The sequence below is a fragment of the Protopterus annectens genome, chromosome 3.part0, assembly GCF_019279795.1.
Source record: "Protopterus annectens isolate FY-2018-M chromosome 3.part0, PAN1.0, whole genome shotgun sequence".
In the NCBI taxonomy this organism is placed as follows: Eukaryota; Metazoa; Chordata; order Ceratodontiformes; family Protopteridae; genus Protopterus; species Protopterus annectens.
Window position 1 is genome coordinate 1376626706 of NC_056731.1, and position 14851 is coordinate 1376641556.

Here is a 14851-nt window from a genome sequence, read left to right on the forward strand (position 1 = left end):
TTTCTGTTTCTTTGTTAATATACTATTCTCTGTGGCTGTTGTTTCTCTCCCTAAGGATCTGTGTCCAAAATCCCACTTATTTCTTAAACCTCCCCCAGCTTCATCATCACCCTTTTCCACTTTAAATTATAGCTTTCTGCTTGCTATAAGCCTTAACTGTGTAGCTCTAAAATATCCCTTCAAATCAGGCAATCCTAATCCACCTTGCCCTATTGGAAGAATCAGCTTAGCCCAATTGACCCGTGCCCCTTTCCCCCTCCAAATACAATTCTTCAACTGTTTATTAATTACTGTCCACAACTTCTTCTCTGTTTGATAAAAATATGCCTGACATGTATGTAAAACTAAAGGGACTAAAAGCATTTCCACTGCTTCTATGTTCCTATCCATAGCTATAAACAAGAGTGTCCAATTTCTCGTTTTTTGTACTCTTTTGCTTATACTCTTCCCACATATCCTTAGCTGCCATAACAAAATCCTTTCAGATTCATACACCTAAATACTTCATTTTATTGTGTCTCCTTAAATATAGGTATTGCTAGACCAAAAGACCAAATTTCTTGAACTTTAAAACACAGAAAATTTTCCAAATTGCCCTATATCTTGTCTATTGTGTTGTCATATTTTGTTCTTACTCTCAGAGGTGATCTTGTCTTCTTTTTAAAAACAGTTTTACACTGTGTTGCTGCTACCCTTTTTTGCCTGCTGTCAGTGCAGCATATATTTTAGTTACTGCATTATCTGCTGCCACAAAACCAGACATCTTCTCAATTTGTTGCTGCTTTCTTTGTTTACTTTCTGTCACTGCTGTATAGGTTTTAACTGCTACATTCCCTCCTGCCACATCACCTGGTTCTTTTTCCACATTACCACCCTTGACACTTTTAAAAAAGTTACCTGCTATCTCACCCCATGAAACAGCAGAACTGTCACCTGGTTCATGATGATTAATTATTTTTAATAGAGCATCATCTGCAAGCCCCCCTGATATCAGCACTTCAATAGACTCACTTACTTCCTTCTCCTCGGAGACAACTTAACAGTGCTTATTTGCAACATCAACCACACGGGAATCATTGTTTACATTACGAAGTTCCATATCAAACAGATTTTTATCCAAATTCTCAGTTCCTACCACCAGACTCTCTAGAGTTTTTCTCTCCATCTCTATGCCGCTGCTTCCTTTATTCCTCTTCTTTGCAGCTGTAGGAGCCATATGGCACCATCTAGCAGCTCCAAAGAGTAAGGGTCTTTTATTTTACAAAAAAAGACTTATTTACAACATTTACAATATTTATAATATAATGTACAATGCTAGGAATATGTACAATCTTTTAATTTTCAATTTTTAGTATAACATTACAATCCCATCCCCCATTCCATAGCCCTCTGTTAGCATATACTTTAGAAATGTCCATTACTTCTTTACATAGGTTACTTAAATGTTTTTCTAAAAACTTTTTCAACTTCAGTCCGAAATTGTATATGCATTTTTTCTTAGTTTCTCTATAAGGAGCTTTAAACACATATTCCAAGGAATAATGTCTTTCTTTTTTCATGTTCTCCCAAAACTTTTTCCATTAGATGTCCATTTTCAAAAATAACATTACAAAAAGTCTCTTTACTTATAAGAATGAAAGTTCTTACCTCTGAAGGTTTCAGTCCCAATGGAGAAATAGTATTATCCCATATCTCATACATTTCCAATACGTTTTTGACAGTAAATCCTTACTTAAAGTTTCTTCTCTGTTTAAACTCCAGGCCTTTTTTCTGCTTCTCCATTACTATATCTGTGTATGATTTATTGCAACATCTATATATATATATATATATATATATATATATATATATATATATATAAGTACATCATCTTATTTTTGTATTTAAGAAATGTCCTTGAAATTCTTTGGTTTGCTTGCCACCAACAAATCCTGTAATAAATCATCCTGCAACCCTCTCAACTGGAGGGGTGTAATAAGAACTTCACCACTGTCCACGAACTCTGCAGCAAAAAGTTCCTGTTGAAATCTGCATTCTGAATCTTGTGACGGTTTGATTATATTCACTTCTCTCTCCACATGATCAGAATGCTTATGTCTAACCATTGTATCAGGATGGGAAAGCTTGACCTCCTTCTCCATATCTCCATCACATTCCTTTTCCTTCATTTTCTGATGCAAAAACCTAACCACATCTGCTGCTTCCCACACTTCTCCAGTTGTGGATTCAACAACTAATCCACTTTTTAAAGAAGTGAAACTGTCAATGACAGTTTTGGGTGCCATACTAATTGCTTCTCCAAGCTTCCTACGTGCTGAGAAAGAAAACAGGAAATGCCACAGTACCAATGATCCTACTCATAAAAATAATGATGACTAAGAGAAGTTCCCCAGTGCCCTGCCAAATTTCTCCTGGTAGCTTAAAGGCTACCTTGAGTCTCCCCTAAAAAGAGGCCACTTAACTAGGTGAACTAACCTGCCCAACAAATGAAAACAAAATTGAAAGTAAATAAATAAAAATCATCTCACTTGGGATGTTAATATTGCTGGGCTACTACAGTCATCTGATAAACCATTTAACTAAGATAATTCGTAAAAACTGCAAATTACTTCAAAAGGCAAATATTACTCTATAGTAATATGGTTAATAGATATTACACTGACATGGATAAAAATGAGCTAGAAACTTACCGTCAGAGATTAACTACATAGAAATATATATAATGTATATGCCCTTGATAAATGATTAAACATGATGTGCAAAAAGACTGATCTTACTGTTGTTGAAAACAGAATAAGCACATAAGTTAATTAATAGACGATCTTTGATTAGTTAGCAAAACCATGTATAATTTCATAACACTAGCATCACTGTGATGAATTGTGCTCTGAATATGAAGATGTGTTTCTTAAAGAGTGTGTCAGGGAAATGAATGCAATTTTCAAATAAAAACTAAGATTATAGATTACAATCACTAAAACTGAATCTGTGTTGATACAATGGTGTAGCCACTGATAGTGCTTCATAGCTTCATTCTCAAGTTTCATTTCAAGCTAGAGTACATTTGTTTTCAGAGTCTGCATGTCCTTTCTCTAGCTACAAGTTCCTCACCCAATGGTCTCCAGTTTCCTCCCACTTCCCAAAGTCACCTGTATGTATGTATGTATGTGTACATACAAACACACACACACACACACACACACACACACACACACACACACACACACACACACACACACACACACACACATATATATATATATATATATATATATATATATACATATAGATATATATGTACATACATAACGTGTGTGTGTGTGTGTGTGTGTGTGTGTGTGTGTGTGTGTGTGTGTGTATATGCATGTGTGCACACCCTCCAATGGGCTGGCATGCATGTCACCCAGAAATGGTGCTCAGCTTTTCAGCCATTGTCCTCCAAAATGGCCTTCTCCTCTTTCATGACCCTAAGTACTTACAAATGTATGCATGAATCCAGGACTGTTTTGTAGGTTTCTGAGCCCCCCAGACCTTTCTATGATTGAGGGAAGCCTTCCAGCTTATCAGTGGGAGTGGTAAGCACTAGATAGGCTATCTACAACAAGAAGAGTAGTTTCTGGCCCAAAAAATGTAGTTTATTGGTCGTTTGGGCAGTTTTTCCATCCCTTTCAACATTCTGGTTTGCGTTTGTTTATGCTGCACTGATCCAGCTTTGGCATCCTGCAGACTACAAGAGCAACAAGAAAGAGAAAGAGATACTCTAAGCATCTCCATTGTGATTTTTTTCATAATTTACTGTTCTCTGCCTTGCTTTTGTCATTTTTAATTTATCTGCATTTATTTAAACTGTATTTGTTTTAATATTGCTACACATTCAAGTGTGCTAGCTTGTACTGCATTTAAAGTGTTTTTGCTACTGTTTTAACTGCTTTTCTACAAAAAAAAAACAAAAGTTCTAACCTTGTTTCCCACCTTTCCTGTAAATAGTCTAGTCCAGATACAGATTTGCTTTCTGAGCCCCCCAGACCTTTCTGTGTTGGAGGCAAGCCCACTAGCTTATCAGTGGGAGTGGTAAGCACTAGGTAGCCTATCAACCAGAAGAGGAGTGGTTTCTGACCCAGAAATTGTAGTTTATTGGCCATTTGGGAAGTTTTTCCATCTCTTTCAACTTTCTGATTTAAAAGCCTGTGTTTACATGGGCTTGTTCTTGTTTATGATCCGCGGATCCAGTTTTGGCATCCTGCAGACTACAAGAGCAACAAGAAGGAGAAAAGAGATACTCTAAGTGCCTCCATTTTGATTTTTTCATAATTTACTGCTCTCTGCACTTGTTTTTTGTAATTTTTTAATTTATCTGCATTTATTTAAACTGTTATTACCTTAATATTGCTACACACACAAGTGTGCTAGCTTGTAATGAATTTAAAGTGTTTTTGCTACTGCTCTAACTGCTTTTCCTTAAAAAAAAAAAAAAAAAAGAAAAAAAAAAAGTAAAAAGTTCTAAACTTGTTTCCCACCTTTCCTTTAACTAGTCTAGTCCAGATACAGATTTGCTGTATCCATGACTGTTTTGTAAGTTTCTGAGCCCCCCAGAACTTTCTGTGTTGGAGGGAAGCCTTCTAGCTTATTGGTAGGAGTGGTAAGCACTAGATAGCATATCTACCACAAGAGGAATGGTTTCTGGTCCAGAAATTGTAGTTTATTGGCCATTTGGGCATTTTTTCCATCCCATTCAACTTTCTGTGTTTGCACACCATGCAGACCGTTGTTCCCCACCTATAGTCAGTTCCTCCCTGGTTAAATCTGACCACAAACTGATCACCATGGAAATCTCTATCTCACTTACACCCCACCCCGCTAAGGTGACCACCTTGAAAAACTTCTCTAAATCCGACTTTCAGCTCCTAAAAACAGAGGTGGCTAACTTCTTGGCACCCATGACAATGGAAAATAATTGCATGACTGCTGAATCATACATCAATGCACTGTACGAGCACGTACACAAATGCATGGACCTTGCCATATAAAATAGAACTAAGAAGCACTCCTCCAAAAAAAAGGAAGCCAATCTGGTGGTCCCCAGCCATCAATAAACTCTACAACAGAAGGAAGAAACTGTTGCAGAAAAAAATTAAGTCATGAGACTGGAAACCTCCCTTATCAGTCTCAGCAAAAAGCTGATACCCTTATCAAATCCTCTAAAGCCAGCTATGAAGGCAGAATTGCAGCTGACACCAAAAACAACCACAGCCTTCTATAGCTATATCAAAAACCTCAAAGGCAATACCCAGATTTGCTCCGAGTTATTGCACAATGGCATCTCCTATAGTGAGCCAACAGATATAGCCAACAACGTTTATATCACGTTATCGAAAAATGAAAATAGCGAACGCCATTTCATCAAACCTAAAATATCTAAACCACATAATATCGAACATTCAGAACAGCAAATTTTTTCCTTGGGAAAAAAATTTGCTATTCCAAAACACATACACACAATACAAGCACACCTAAAAAACATCAATACACACACATACACTTATAATCCTACAGCTAACCCTACACTAAACTATACATACACTACTATCTATCCACTTACCTTAACCCAAACCCTAACCCTAAGGTCCATCACTATCGCATACTCACCTAACCCGTGCCCTAACCCTAACTCACTTAACCTGCCCCTAACCCTAATTCACCTATCCCGCACCCTAACCCTAACTCACTTAACCCGCGCCCTAATCCTAACAACCACACAATCGCACACTTACCTGAACCCGACCCATAAATTTCCACCACAGAGCTGAAAATAGTGAAGCCACAGAACCGGCCAACCGAATTCTTTCCCTAGGAAAGAATTTAGTGTGCTGCAGCTTCGCTATTTTTAGCGTTCGCTCAAAACAGGTCGATATTAGAACATTCAAAGTTTTAAAACTTCGATGTTCTGATATAGACCCTAGCCAACATACTAGCCGACAGATTCAGAGCCAACTTTACCCCCCCCTCCAAGGGCCCTATCACAATACCAGATGAAAGCCTAGTACTCACCATTTCTGTAGCATAGGTAAAAGCTGCATTATCCAAAACCAAGAATACAGCATCCATGGGACCGGATAATATCCCTGGCTGCATCCTACATGAGCTACAAAATGAACTGGCACCACATCTGTGTGCCCTGTTCAATCACAGCCTTACCTCAGGCTATGTCCCTAATGAATGGCAGACTGCTACAGTTATCCCACTCCATAAAGGGGAAGCAACTACAGACCCTGGGAACTATCAACCCGTTAGCCTGACAAGTCTGGTATGCAAACCTATGGAGTGCATCATCATGGACCTGCTTAACAAAGATATAGGCAATCTCCAGACTCTTGACCCCACACAGTTTGGCTTTGTCAAGGAGAGGTCTTGCCTGCTGAACCTAGCTTGGCTTCTTTGAGGCAGTCACCAAGGCTATGGATGTGGGTAAGGCAGTGCATACAGCCTACCTCGACCTGGCCAAGCCTTTTGATACCATTCCCCACTTAGTTATCATTGATAAACTCATCAAACTAAGCATCAATCCTTATATCACTAGGTGGGTTACAAATTGGCTCACAGACAAGATCCACAGAGTGAAAGTTGTGGATTCCAAGTCAGACTTTCGATCAGTCATAAGTGGAGTCCCACAGGGCTCGGCTCTGGGCCCTCTCCTGTTTGGCATCTAGTTCTCAGAAGTCCAAGCCAACACAGAAGGACTCTGGCTGACTAAGTTCACTGATGACTGCAAGCTAGGAGTCAATATCAACTCCCTAAATGATGTGGACATCCTACAAAATGGCATCTCTGAGACCAATGGCTGGTATCGGAACCATGGCCTGAAGCTTAACACAAAAAATGGGTTATCATCCCCTTTGGAAAAAACTCATTTAGCATGAATTACTGTGTTGATGAGAGCCCACTGAACACTGAAGGGTCCATAAGTGATCTGGGCATCCAGGTCAACAGTCACCTCACCTTTGACCACCTCATTGCCACTGTAGTCAGAAAGTCCTTCTATATGCCACATCTTATAACCAAAGATTTTGCATCCAGGAAGAAAGCGGTCATCATCCCCCTCTATTAATCCCTCATTAGACCAATCATCGAATATAACACCCCATTGGGCATGTACCTGACTAGGCACCTACAGCAGCTTGAGAGGCCACAAAAGTACCTCACAAAAAGAATCCTAGGCCTTAAACACAACTCCTACATGGACAGACTCAAGAAACTTCAGCTGTTCTCAGTCTCTTATCATCTACTTAGAGGTGATCTCTGCTTGACTTACAAAGCCATGTCTGACCCAGCCCTACTTGAAATGGTACACGTAAAGAAATCCCAGTCTCCCCACACCACACACTCCAGAGATTACAACCTCATTACCACAGTTAACAGAATATGCTGGAGAGACAGGTTCATCTCCCAAAGACTGCCCATACTCTGGAATAAGCTTCCCATTCATGTCAAGCAGAGCACCTCACTGACCATCTTCAAGAGAAATTTTGACGAGTGGATGGGTAACAGAAAGTTCACTGCAGGGATCATTCCAGTTGCACTACTGGATATGGGCACTGTGAACTAACATCGGTTGGCACAGTGCCTGGGCAATTTATTTTTTTTGGGCTAGGCTTGTAAAGGCTCCAGGGCTATTAGCCTAGTACACACCTATGAACCTATGAACCTATGAATGAACGAACTGAAGCAGTACTGGTGGATTATTTAAAATTGTCTTAATGTATTATAGTCGAATGTTTTCTACTAGAAATTGTCAATCAGGTTTCTAATGATACCTGAAGTTCAATTATATTGTTAAAAAATCCTATAATTATACTAAGTACTAGACACTAAAACTTCAGTATTAAGTTAAAGAGATCCATGTTTGTACATTAAAGTTGTTGCAATCACTACATCCACCAGCGTGGATCTTTCTTATTTCCGAGGTTGATAAACCTCAGATGAAGGATAATGAAGGCCAGATAATGCTACAAAAGTTAATGACATCACTGCATTTATTAATGTATGATAGGATTTAAAACTGCAGACTCTGTGGTAATCATTACATGCTCCAGCAAATCATCATAAGTAGTCTGAACTATAATAGCTGGGTATATCAGCAATGCCATTTTCACGACAACAACCAGGGAGACACAATAAATCATATGGAAAGTTATTTAGAGACTGTGTCATTTGCCGTGATAAATTGTTTGCAACAAGAAACAGTCTGATCAGGGTTCTTAATACTCAGGAAATCAAATGTATCTTCTAACTTACTGTGAGGCTTATAATGCTTAAGGGAACAGATTAATTATCTTGATTAATATATAAAGCTTTAGATAGATGAACTTTTCTTCTATTTCTCAAATTATTAAAGTCTGGGATATCACTATGGTCTGCCACATACAAAAACAGCTACCAAACATTTAATCTGTCCTCTGGTTTGTTGCATTCCTTTTGGGAATAACAGTTCTGCTTAGCAGTAACTCTCCAGGCTTCTGAGATTTTAGTGTGCTCATTTCTGTTCTATGTGGCTTTTATACACACTGGTTGACCTAGCACCTATTAAACTGCCTGTCGTGTGCACCAATGCACCTGAGCCAAGTTTAGGATAACACTTTAGAATTAAATATAAACTGTTGTTTGCAAACATAAGGAGTTAGTAGCTTTTCAACACATAATTTTCAAGTGGTTTTACTGTATACTACAGCATTACCAAGAGAACCACATATGTTCATTCAGTTTGACATTCAGCTGGGTTAATTCATCATCACTGAATGAAAAGTCTGGAAACTCTAAAACAGTTTATTGATAAAAAATGTGTTGTATATTGTGAAAATCTCCTGGACAATGCTGATTTGGTGATTTATCAGTATTAATATTAACAAAAACATATCCATAGCAGATTGCTTACACTCAATTAATGAAGGTGCAGAAAAAGAAACACCTATCTCATTGCTGCTACCAGAATATTCCCTCACATTTTCCTTTCTTCTATAGCTCTGGATATCATGCCTTTCTCCTGCCAAAGTGATCACTCTGGCATGTATTTGTAATGTCTTTGCCTACCACTGTGAGGGTATTAACAGGTCATGCTATTCCAGCTAGCAAGATTCCACTGGCAATTGAAAAACAGTACAATTCATAAGCCATAGCTGTGTGCAATAGTGGCTTCATTGCAGTCATTTTTTGAAACGTTAAATGAACCGCTTGAATAGCCTGCTATGTTTTTATTTTATTTATTTAACATTTGTTTACTGGGAAAGTCTGACTTGGAACAAAGCCAATTTTCAGCTGAGGCCCGGGGAGAAACACTCTAGATGCATGTCTTTGAAATGTGGGAGGAAACCGGAGCACCCAGAGGAAACCCACAAAAACAAATCAACTTAAACCAATTTAAAGAGGCCACCAACTGGGCATTACAGGATATGCCCTGAATACACAATGCAGGTATTAGGTTTATGGCTCTTATGTAGGTAGAAATAATAAAGGAATTATTTGAATGAGGTGAGTGTGTTTTCTGTTGGGCTCTGGATAAAACTACTGGAAATTTATCAATTTTTGCTGCTTGATGTTTGGCCATGGGCAGTACAAGTGTAGATCTCTAAATATCCAAAATGATGCTGCAGTGATGGTGATTATTTTGCCCTCTTCTAAGTGATCCCAGTGTTTATGAATACCACAGGAGACACTTAATCATTAGTGTGTTTCTAGCTGGGCAGATAATGTCCTACTGGTTTATGGCTGTTTGGCTTGGTATAAGGATACAGAGTCTAGCTCCTTCACCAGTGCTGTTGTAAAACTTCTCCAGAATCTCTAGTATGATTTCCAGTGCAATCTAAGAGCCTGGATTCTAAAACATGTTCTTGGTAGCTGTTTCTAATACCAGAATGATCTGATACGCTGATATAGTCAATAAACAAAAGACCATTTTGACCAGCTTGCCTTCCAGTGCATTGATTATGCAACCATGAAAATTAGTGCAGGGTATTCCTGTGCTCACTGAAAAGCCATATGAGTCTATAAGCAGGATGTCATCCTGACATACTAAAAGGTAGTCTTTTTGCATTAGTTCAAAAAATTATTTAATGCATTCAAAATGCTTACTCTATCACATTGTCTTTTCTCTCTGTCTCTCTATCTGCTTCCATAACTGGTCTTCAGTAAGAAAGAGACTATATTTCACAAATAGACTGCAGATCCAGAAAATCCTCTATTTCTAAATCCCTATTATTCAACATATTCATTAACTACTCCTACCAAGCCATTCCAAACTCCAGCCTCATCCAATATGCTGACAATTCTACCATTATCTGCTCCTCCCCTTCTATCCCCACTCTAAATAAGCCTTACCCAAACCTCTACTTAGCAGTGGATGCTAGACAACCATCTGGACCTTAATGCAACCAAACTAAACTTATGTTATTTACCACCTCCAAAACCTCCTCCCTAGATAAACACTCATTTATAATCACCAGCAAAAATAATACTCCCCTAGAAATAGTCTCTGACACTAAACTACTAGGAGTACTCATAGATGATCAACTAAAATTCGACAAACATTTACAAGTAAATATCAAAAAACCCATCAAATCAAAAAACCCACAAAAAACTTGGTATGCTATAGTGCCATAATCATTATAGCTCTCCTTCCACTAGGCTCATACTAGCCAATACTTATCTCATCCCATCCCTCCTATATGGTGCATCTATCCTCACCAATCTGCAATCTTCCCTCAAAACAAAACTCTCCTTTTGCTATAACAAGATATCAAAATTCTCAGCAGATCACAGAGCCATTTCTCACCACTGTAATTCTCTTCACCACCCAAACTGGCTTGAGCTACTCAACCTCCTCACTTATACTCAACTCATCCAAGCACACAAACTCATTTACAACCCCTCTCGTTGTCCCTCCCTAGCCACTACCTTTGAAATGTATGAACCAGAATGACTTCTAAGACCTAATTCCCAAAAACTAATTAAATTGCACAAACCCACACATCCAGCTGGGAATCACCTAATGTCCTTCTCTCTTGCAAGCCTCTGGAATTCTCTACAATCTCCTATCTACATCACTAGCAGTCTCTCCTCATTTAAAACCTTGCTGGACTCACACCTAACTTCACAATGGAAGTGCTCCTGTTCCCATCCTACCTAATCCTTCTAATACCATCACTGCCTCCTATAATGCCACAGCTGTACTGAACTATTTGACCAACTACTTAACAGTTACCCTATGCTGCTACTTTTGTGTAAAAAAGTGTTTGTTTATTGCTGTTTTACAAACTATACTGATGTATTCTATCATTGTTAACCTTTTCTTATTATATTTACTTTGTATTCCTATGAGATAACCTGTAATGTATATGTGCAATGTGTACCATGTATTTGTATTTTTCTGGAGCTTTTCTCCCCAGGACTCCATTGAAAACATGCTCCTTGTGGCCCAATTGGACTATCCTGGCAAATAAACTGCAAATAAATAAATGAACATGAATTTTCACTTTATTCGGGTAACTGGTTTGGACTCTGTTTTACTGTCATTGAGTCTCTTGACTACTGTGCTTCATTAATCTCAGCATCATGTTCTGGATTTCTAAAGAACATCCCTTTGAATTCTCTTATTACAAAAAAAAAGATTGAGGGGGCATATGATGTGAGATTAGGTAAATGTCTGAAATGTATAATCTTATCATACGTCACTTAGCACTGTTTAAACAGATTGCTGGAAGACAGATTTCATCCTGTATTACATTCTGATTCTGCTGCAGGTACATAGGTGTTATTTCCACCTTACAGCATTGTTTTTGCCTCCTAAGACATGTTACAGAGAATATATATAGACCAAGAAACTAAAAAAAAATCCACATTTTCATTTCTCATTACAGCATTTACCTTAAGGCATAACAGGATGAATTATTCACCTAATGCCTCTGCTTACCAAATAGAAACCTTCACCTTGTTTGCTTTAGGCTTAGGATTTGATAGCCACTTATGGTATGGCACACTGATAGCAGATTTCTGTATGCCTGAACATACTGGGGTGTCAAAAGCTGCCTTGTTATATTCAAACAGTATACATAAGACATTGCACATTGACAGAAGGTTTCTGTTCACCTGAACATACTGGGGTGTCAAAAGCTGCCTTCACACATTATTCATAAGAGGTTGCAATAATTATGTCCAGATGCAGCAAGCTCATGGATAGCTTATTGCATTACTCTAACCACTGGCTATGCTGTAAGCCTACCTTTATCAATTCATTTTAGACAACAGCATTGAGAGAGAAGCAAAAACTACAGCTATAGCCCTCTAGTAAGGCAGCATAAGGGTCTTCAAATGTTGTCTTGTAGTGGTACATGGTTCATACACAACAAATGACATACTTCCTGCAGCAAGACACATGGATTCCTGCATTCAGTGAACGTCTGACATTTTATGGCTTAGCCAAATACTCTGTTTCTAATGCTAAAACTGAATTTTAGTCAGTGGCATAATCAAAGTATATATCAGAACTGCAAACAGTTACCCAAAGTGACACCAAGTAACCTGTCTTTTCTAACATATTTCACATTTTCTTCTAGTTATTCACATGGCAAAGGGGTCGAGAAACTCCGTGCTGAACCACACCTGCTCAGCAGCTTGTCAATGGTGATTAATTTGCTAGGCAGACGTGGCACTCAGCTGTGGACTGGGGAATGCAAAGACAGTCACAAGTAAGTCTCAGTTTGCAAGATGCTGAAATATTAGTAATAACAATTAGGTATTTGGGTCAAATTGTTCTTCAGCTGGCTGTCAGGCATTTCATTGAAAACAATGTCCTTGAATGTTTGCAGTTTCTATTTCTTTAGTTGAATGCAGGATGGCCATGCAGTTTATTTATTTATTATTTATTTAACATTTATTTTACCAGGATAAGTCCAACTGGGCATCATGTGCCCTTTTTCAGTGGAGTCCTGGGGAGAAAAGCTCCAAAGAAATAACAGTGTACATACATGCTTTAGATAACAATAAAACTGGCATACAAGATAAGAGAAACAATGAAGTACAAAAAACAATTATGTAGAACAATAAGATACTCAGGAGTAGTACCATTATTTACAATATGTACAAAAAGTACATTTCAGGTGAGAGTATAGTGTATGCATTAAAGGCTTCAACGGGTCACTTACATATCAGACATTAGTGGAAAGTAGGAATATCTACTTTCTCCACTGTTGTGCCATCTCGTTGGTTAAGGAAAATATCCCCTTTCATGAGGGATATAGGGGGCCCCATGCATAAAACACATTATTTGCATTTCAGCATTGTGACCTTTTTATTTTGTTGGGTTTTTCAGCATGCACTGTTGTGTTTCTGTCAATGTGAGTGTGTTCAATAGAATTCTGTTTCATTATTTTCACCTATAATCCTTCAGATAATGGTACATCCATCAGCAAGAAATGATGCTCAAAACAAACTTCAAAACAGGAGGCAAATAACACTAGAGCCCATGAATGTATGTTTTTTCTAATGAAATCTGAAGTTGGGGTCTACTCACAAAATTAATAAAACAAATTATTTTATAAGTTAAAAATGTATAAATACAAGAGTCCTTGTGTAATTCAGAAAATGTGTATAAGTTTAGTGACTTACAAAGTATGAGTAGCCAAAAGATAATTTTCTAAACAGTGTCTTTAAGTCTACGGTTCAATAGTAACATAAAAATATTCATGGCCATTTTAATTGCTACCCAAATTTTTATTCGTACCTTGCATGCTTTGTAATGTTATCAGCATGCTGTCTCTCTAGGATGACACTGTAAAGGCCTTAAATGACCTAGGATGGTATATCCTGTTTTTCTTTATTGTCCTTGTTTCTGGTAAGGTACTATAAGGTACCATACATTTGCATATTCTGTAATATTACCACCAGCAAGAACACATTGAACACTGCACATACTGGAACAGTGTGAGTAAAACCCAAAATGTAAAGATATTTTTGACAGAGAAAGATGTGCCATATAACACACATCAGAACTGACTTCTCAATATGATGCAACCTTCTGTGGTGCATAAGATATGACAAATGTATAAATAGTGTTTAGAATGTATCATGAAATGTCTGACTTTATTATGTTGCTTTTACTTTCTTGTATCATCCTGATCATATTCCAGAAGGGCTGCATATATGGATAAATCAATTCATGTAATTGCCCAAATGCAGTGTTAACAGCAAGTCTGTAGTAAGATACAGCTCTGCACATGTGGTCCAGAGGAGAGACTTTCCACACTGACACTTGCACATAGGATCAGCTGCTCAGATGGCAGTGTAATTTAATAGTAAGCAGATAATGGATCACAAGGTTTAAACAACGAAGCACCTGATCCATAATTTATGGAAGCGCAGCTGAGGCTCTGATATCAGCTTAGCACAACCAGCTATCAGTGAAGCACAGACAATATGTGCACATATTTTAACACTGTATTTATGTTGTTCCCCTGAGTATAACTCATAGGCTCACCTTTAAAAATAGCTGCCAATGTCTGTGACCAGCATATTGTTTGCTACCATAGAAGCACCACAGATGGCTGATATTGTTTCATTGCTACATTTTCTATTTTTCTGTGCTTTATCACTTTACGTCTATTGAAATGCTTCAGAGTATAACTATTTGTACACATGCATAATTCTACAATGATTCTGTAGATGAATCTTGCCATATAGTGTACGCATGTTTAGAGTGCTATGCCCTGCACTGAGCCTACTCTAAGGCTATAACAATATCCATATAAAAGACACATTCATTCAGACATCAGGATATTAATCATATAACCTTTCAAGAAGAACTGGA